The sequence below is a fragment of the Anser anser genome (assembly GCF_964211835.1).
Source record: "Anser anser genome assembly, chromosome: 2".
NCBI classification, from domain to species: Eukaryota; Metazoa; Chordata; class Aves; order Anseriformes; family Anatidae; genus Anser; species Anser anser.
In genome coordinates this window covers 39,010,590-39,018,579 of record NC_139721.1, presented here as the reverse complement: position 1 = coordinate 39,018,579, position 7,990 = coordinate 39,010,590, and positions in this window count along the sequence as shown.

Here is a 7,990-nt window from a genome sequence, read left to right as displayed (position 1 = left end):
TAAGGGCCTCACTTCTTCAAAGAACCTTTGCTGCAAACCCATCACTTTGCTTTCACCACTCACAGGGTGAGTGTTGTAAACCCTTACACCCAGAGGGCTGTTCAGATGGCCGGGCTGTACCTCACTCCCCAGCTGAGCTAGCTGCTGCAGGTGCCCTCAGCCAACCTTCCGGCCCTTGGCACAGGCCTGTAGGCATTTCGTGGCTCAACAAGGGCTGCCAAATACTGGAGTGCAAAAACCCCAAGCACGATGACAAGGAAGGATCAGACTCAGTTATTAAGTGAGACCATGCAAGCAGTCTGGTCCTGGCCATCCAGTCAGAAACAGGAGGGCAAAATTCATAAACCCTCTTTACCGTTCTTCTGCTTGGAAAGGTGCCTTACACTCTTCAGCTGGAGCTACACTGGCCTTTTGCTGACACTCTGCTTTTCATTTTTTTCTTTTTCAGTGTCAATAGTCTACTGATTTCATCTGCTGCTCTGCTTATAAGATCCCTTTATTTCTTCCTGAGAATCAATAAATATTACTGTCCTTCAGAGGCAGGAAGATAGACTGGGTAATGATGTTCCCTGCTTGCTAGGTTCCATCCACTGAGATTGCAACAGCAAGGCTTCTGGTAATGAGCTAGAAAATCTCTGCAATATTCTTCCATCCTGCTGGCCACAAAGGAGGCAGCTCATGTGCTCTCAGTGTATATTCAATTAGGTGCTAAATTTTTGTAGTCTGACTGAAATTAGTTTGTTACCTGAATGAAAACTGACCTTCTCTTCCTTGACAAAATGCCAATAACCAGAAAGAGAAAAAAAGATATCCTCAGATATTTGAAAGAATGCTCTTAATAGAGGAGTATGCCTTGATTTTTATACTTGTTCACACAAGGATTACTGAGAAATCCCTTGATACTGAGAAGCTAGCCTTTTATAAGGATGTAGCTGTAAGGCACTGCTTCAAGAGTAAGAACTAATGTAAGTTCACAGCTCTGACTCTTTTTTTTTTAATTTCCCTTATGGAATTGCATGAAGCTTTCAGTACTCCAGCAACGCAAACTGAAGAAATCAAAATGAATTTTGGAAGCACGCTTCAGAATTCCCACCCAGCCAAATGTCACCTTATTTGCCACCTACTTCATTGGTGTTAGGATTGTAACAAATTTTAAAATAAATTATTATGGGAAGAAACATTTTTCACTTGGCATGACGAGGGAGAGAGAGTGAGGGAGAGAGAGAGAGAAAGCTGAACTCTTCTATGAAAATTGTGCAAAAAAAAAACAACTATGAATTGGAAAATATAGCAGTGGTAAATGGAAGTTTCTAGAAGTGATGAGCAGATGGAAATAGTGACTAACAAAGGAGATATTCACACATTGCTAGTCAGAGTTGCAACTATGGCACTGGAGTATGCAAGCTTGCTATGTACTTTAATTTGGAATAAGGTCACAACCATCTATAATTCACACTACTATCAATGCTAGTGCTCTTTTGGGCTTTGTGATAGGGTTGTTGGGTTTTGTTTGTTTGTTTGTTTGTTTTGAGTTATATTAAATTAAGCTGGCATCTGGTTGTTACTTTGGGCTACTTGGTGTTTTCTAACAGCATGAGAGATTCTCCTTTCTTAATCACAGTTCATGAAAGGATCCCTTAAAAAAACTTGTGCTGTTGTGAGAACACAGCTCACTGTTTGGAAACGTAGGTTCATATATCTACATCTGAAGGCAATTTTCTGCAGATTGCCACTGTGCAGCCACAGGAAGAGAGGGAACATTTCTTCATTATATTATCATTATAATTAGGGTCACACTGGACACAGAGTAAGTATCCCTTGGGATTGGGTAGTGATTCCAAATTCATTTTTTTCCTAAAGATGATAAATGCAAAACATTTTAAGTAGCTGTTGTCCCTTTTTTATGTAGGGTACATGGGCAAAATCTGTCACATTGTTCTTTTATGAATTGACCATTTACTAAGTGCTTCAGAAATTCTAAAATGCCTTTCACAGTCAAACATTGTTTGTTGGCAAGGATGATATTCAGAGTTATGATTGTGAATATTGTGGGAGACATGTACTCGATTTATGTGTATATGCCTTGTTTTTTCCCTCTGATCTGTACCTCAATTCTTAACTGAGGGTTTACAATAGAAGTTTTAGAAAACTGGAACTTTCAGCTCTTAGTGTATAGCACCACAAATTCATCGCTTATTACCTGCTAAAATAAAGCCCAGAACATAAAGAGGATGCGTTCATACTGCCCAAGCTAAAAATCATGGCTCTGTATACAGTTCATGGAGCAAGACAGGTCAAATCTCTGTCTGAAGGAGCTCTCTGAATTGCTTTCAGGAGATGTCTGTCTTTCTCCATTGACTGAAGAGGGAACGTAGAATGGCTGATGACTAAACCTAGACAGGAAAAGTCTTAGATGTTTTGGGGGAAGATTTTGGTGTAAATTAGGATAACAACAACGACGTAACTACGTTAAACTCTGAGTTTATTACTGGGGCAACAGCAGGTAAACATTTCTGTTTGCAAGGCCGAGATCATCTTTCTTATGAAAACACCAATGGAAAGCTTCATTGGGCAAGGATGTGGTTGCTGCTGTCATCACATAAAGGTTGCGATATGCAGATTTTTGAGAGTTCTTTCCATTCACAGCTTCTGTCTTACAGTTAAGCAAAATAGATTGCCACCCTGTCCTTTGAATTGGCCCTTCAAATCCTTGTGTTTTCCTGCCTGCCAAAGATAGGAAGAGATTAAGGGTGACTGACAGCAGAAAAAAATTATGCAGCCACATATACGTTAATCTTGCCATCTTTTCTACAGGATTTGGAGGGAGAAGGATATTTATAACTGCTCCTTTGTCTTGCTTTTGGACTAGCCACTGATTTCCCAGCACCCTAGAAAACAATTCTAAAGGTCTGTCACAGAAAAAATAATTCTTTCAAGACAACTAATCTCTCCATTCAAGGCATTCATATGAAAGTAGTTCTACATTCTTCATATTGGCCAGCATATTTGGTCTTGAGTCTCAGGCCAGGAAAAGACAGGGAGACGCTGATAAACATTTCCTTTATCACAGTTTTAACTATCCCAATGTTATATAACACTTGAAATTAAATCAGTATACGTTCGCATGTTGGCAAACTAGAGCTAGCAGCCTTTTTCTGGCCACTGGCTGCAAAGGGTTTTTTTGACCTCATACATAACCAAGATCTTATCCGAAGGTCTCCTTAATGGCAGGGGCTCAGAATCTTGACTTATATGATCTGGCTACATAACTTATATTAATTCAAAAATGTTAACCCAGTTAGTATATAGAAGCTGAGATCCAAACTATTTTTAATAAGATCTATTTGTTTCTCAAACAAACAAACAAACAATGAAAAAACAAACAAACAACAAAAAAAAACCACTCTAATATTTGTTCTACTCTGTGTATTTTCAGCATCATTAGGTCACGCTTTTCCAGAGCTTACCCTCAGAACATTGTTACCACTACACGTCAAACAGGTCCTTGCCTTTGACTATTCAAGGCACCATTAGGTACCAAACTGGAAATGTAATCTGCTACATTTCTCTAACCACCATCATTTGCTATTACTATTTTTTTGGCTATATTGGATACCATGACAACATATTCTGGACAGTTAATGTCTGAATGGCAATACTTAAAAGGAACATAAATGAATGCACTTTGTTCACTTACAACTAAGTATGATCACTTCAATTTTTCATTTTATTAATATTTTACATACATAAAGATCCTTTTGTCCTAATGGATTCCAAAGCAAACCATTAAAAAAAAAGGAATTGGGGTGATTTAGATATTACTTCCCATAATTGGATTATATGTTCCCTGCTTCTGTGTTAAATTACTGTAGCAGTTCAGCCTACAGATGACCAAAGTCTCTGATTTCTCAGTTGAGAAACAGCCTTCTCTTTGAGCAACAGACTTGTAATTGTAGAACAGAATTTGTCAAAAGATCCATTCTATCCTCAGCTGAATTAAACTCATAAAAGATGCAAGAACACATTTGTGCTGCTGATAGTGACAGTACCAGCTCTGCAGATGTCACTGTTGCTGTCAGTTTGCCCTACATAACTCAGGCAATCTTGGGTATCTTTCCAGAAATTAGCACAAAGCTTGATTCAGTCCTTTCCTTTTATGCTTGGCCTTTATAGTACGGGGAATTATAGCAAGCAGGAAAAGGAGGATGCCATGTGGATAGCAATTTCTAATTAATTTATATTTTCAGTGTCTGAACTACAGTTTCAACAAGCTATTGGTCACTAATTTGGCCCTTTGGGGTTAAGTCCCTGTAGGTCTCTGGCTTTTGGAACACGTTTTTAAACCAGGCTGAACATGAAAGTCTAACTGGTGCAGAACAAGATCTTTTGAAGGACCAATATTCAATTATATTTTAGAAGTTCTGCATTGTAAGAGGTTAGTGGGATATCCACAGGATGTCTAAGGTTAAGCTGAATTACACTTATAAAAGTTCTATTTCTTTCAGGATTTGAATTAAAAAAAAAAAAAAAAAAAAGTAAAAGGGACAAATTACAGGATTGTAGCAGTCGTGTTTTGTTTGTTTTCCAGAAACTCAACAGATAGGACAGGTACCCATGCAAGCTATGGTTTGGAGTTTTTACATTCCTAAATTTAATAGATACTTAGTGTTAAAATTGCCTTGTGTGACATCTAACTGGCCTGGCGAGAGAAGTTCAACTGTTAAGAGTCTCACTTAGAGACTGCTGTAGATTGCTGTAGGAAAAGTTACCACAGAAGATTTATTTACTCACAAGTATTATTAAAGAGTGGTTAAAAGGTTTTTGTATTGGGTTAGGAGGCTTTTACACCAGCTAAAGAAGGGATACCTATGAGAAGTCTGTGAGCATTATTTGGGGGGAAATGGTATAGAGTAACAGCAAAAATCCATGAAGAGAATGAAATATTAAATTACTTAAAGAAGAAGAGCTAGAAAAATTAAAATGAACTACAACAGGGGAAAAAAAAAGACAGAGAGAGAGAGAGAGAGAAGGAAGAAATCAGAAACAGTGTAAAGAAAAACTAAAATTGACAAACTGTTCTAAGAAAGGATGAAGGAAATTATGTACCAGTAGAAAATCTGTAAACTGTTAGTGACTAAAACCAGCACAACAAAAATAAAATAGTTTAAAAGCTTAGCTCCCTGTGAATTGATAGATAAGTCAGCTTTAACCATTTTGTTTTACCGTAATGCAAGAGGGATTTGATCAGAGTATCCCGGATAACTGAAAAAAAGGAGTGTTAATTCTGTGAATGGTGTATTTACTACCAGTAACTGAGATACAGGATTACAGAGTACTATCACCCAAAGGGCCATGCAGAAGAATAACAAGGGAACAGAGACAAAGCAGAAAACATTGGCATCTAAAATACTGCAAATAAATTAGACTTACTAATTTATTTGGAAAGAGATTAGGAGGTTTTGCAGGATCATTCTCTAAGGATGTGCCTTAGAGGGTTTGAACGGTAAGAAGACTGTGCCTGACTGTCAGTGGACATAAATTTATTAGAAAGGATGGAGGGAAATCTTTTTTTAGTTAAGCAAAAAGACTACTGAGTTAGTCATTGATTGTCTCCAACTGGACTGGGCACTTGATCAGTGGCAACAATGTTCCTCAGGTTATAGCACAGTACGTAAATATGGCTGCAGCTCACTGGTGTGGTATCAAAACTTACCTTGCTAAGAATGTGGAGTATCTTCTTCATCAGGCTGGCACTTGTGGACATTATTATAACCCTATAACGTAGGCGACTGAAAAGGAAAGAGAATTAATCTTCTCCACAGAGAAAGGCCCTAATGTATCCTGTTGCACTCATGTGGACCTGGCTATTGAAAAATTAACAGCAGTATTTTGGAGAAATGCTACTGCTCAGTAACTCAAGAAGAGACAATAAAAGACACTAACCTAAGTATTATAAAAGATCATATTGGCATTATTTTAAAAAAGCAAGACAGGTGGTAAGTTTACAGATATGAAACTACAGTGGACACTCAGCATGTATAGGTGGAATCTATCTGGAAAAAGAAAGGTTTTGTGTCTTGTATTAGCCAACACAGAGAACAGCTGCTATGAATCAGCAGGAAGCCACTTATCAGACATGTACAGGAAAATACCCTACAAAATACTCGAAAGAGTATTCATACATCTTTGAAGGTTTAGACTGGATCCCTAGTCTGCATGCATAAATTAAGGAATATAACCAGTACCCTGTAGACAAGTCTTACCAATGTCTTATCTAATATACAAAATGATTCAGGAATAGAAAAAGAAAGACAAAATTTAGAGAAAATCAGGCTCTGAGAAATGGGAGAAAAACATGCTAGTCTACAACAGATCTGTGAAACTCAAGCCTTTCAGCTGTAAATCTCCCTGCTCACTTTTAGAGCAAGAAAAAGCCTACCATTAAGGTCAAACAAAGCTGAACAAAGCACAGTCTCCTGCAGGCACAAAAATCCTATTTGGTTGAGCAAATATACATGAAGCTTATAACAGTGAAGAAACATATCATGTATAACTTCAAGGTGAGTTATATATTCCAAATGTGGAATAGCCTTATTGCTGTCATATCCCTACTGAGGTGTAAGAAAAATGTTGCAGCTATCACAAGAACATAGAATTCATCTGGAAGTTGATGAGCCTTCAAAGAAACCTCATTGCTTGATTAAAACTGTGCTGAAATTCATCCTCCTGGAAGGGATTTAATGTTCGTTGGGATACCATTGATGCAAGTTGCTAAATTTTCTCGTCTGCTTTAAGCATAGTTGAAACCCTTTTCAAGTACTAATGCATACAAAGATGCAAAAGGAAGGAAGGGAGAGAAAGGTTATATACTATCAAAACAGTCACCTGCGCTGAGGAACTTCACCGAATTTTAAGCTAACTTGACTGCATGCTGCAGCTAATCCATTTGTGTTTTTGTTTTTGTTTTTGTTTTTGTTTTTTTACACTTGTGACTTGTCAGTAAAGGAACCAAGTGATGACTTGTACCAAGTTTTAGGAAGTAAACTCAGTAAATGATAATGGACCACTTACTACAGCTAAAATCAATAATTACTTCTTTTCATGAAAGTTGGACTCTCTGAATGAGGCTGTAATTGGCAAGTGTTGTAACCGTCCACAACACAAATTCCTTCATGAGCTGCAGCGATGGCAGCTCCTTAACATGTGCCTTCAGTTCTACAAGGCTGAAATTCAGCATGCAGTCAGCCAGCTTAGAGGTTAAAAGGGGATATATATCTGTCTACCAGCGAGACAAGTGCTTTCTCCAGATTGTTTCTGATTATGAGAAAATGACAAGAAGATAAAAAAAATTGCAAGAAGTGATGGCTCTGTTTTGCAGTAAGTAGACAAGCAAAGAGATGGGAAGGTATCTTGGTTAGATGTTATTAATCTCTTGACAGAAGAAAACTTTTGCCTGATTTAAAATCTGCTGCATGAGGAAAAATTTCACCACTTAGAAGACAATAACTTTTTCATTATAAGACATATGGACAAAAATACTGAGAGTTTAAAACATAGTATGGCAAAAAATTAATATAGTGGTTGGGTTGCTTATGGCTCAGTAAGCTCCTAAAAATTTAATTCTATACAAGCATAATTAAGTGCCTGTTTTTCTGAGGTATCTAAAATCATTTTATTTAATCTTGGCTCTATCATAACACATTAATGAAAACATGATTTGGAAGCAAACAATTCTTGATTTTCTTTCTTTCTTGATGAAAGTTGTTAATTTTAGCCAGTAATGAAGGACAAATGTTCAATTATGGAAAAAGGAAGAACAACTGCTAGTCCAGGAACTACAGGCCAGTCAGACTCACATTAGTGCTGGTCAGGATCATGGAGCTGATCCTCCTGGAAAAAATGCTAAGGCACATGGAGAAGAGAGAAGTGGTGATGACAGCCAACATGGCTTCACTAAGGGCAGATCATGCCTGACAAATGTGTTGGCCTT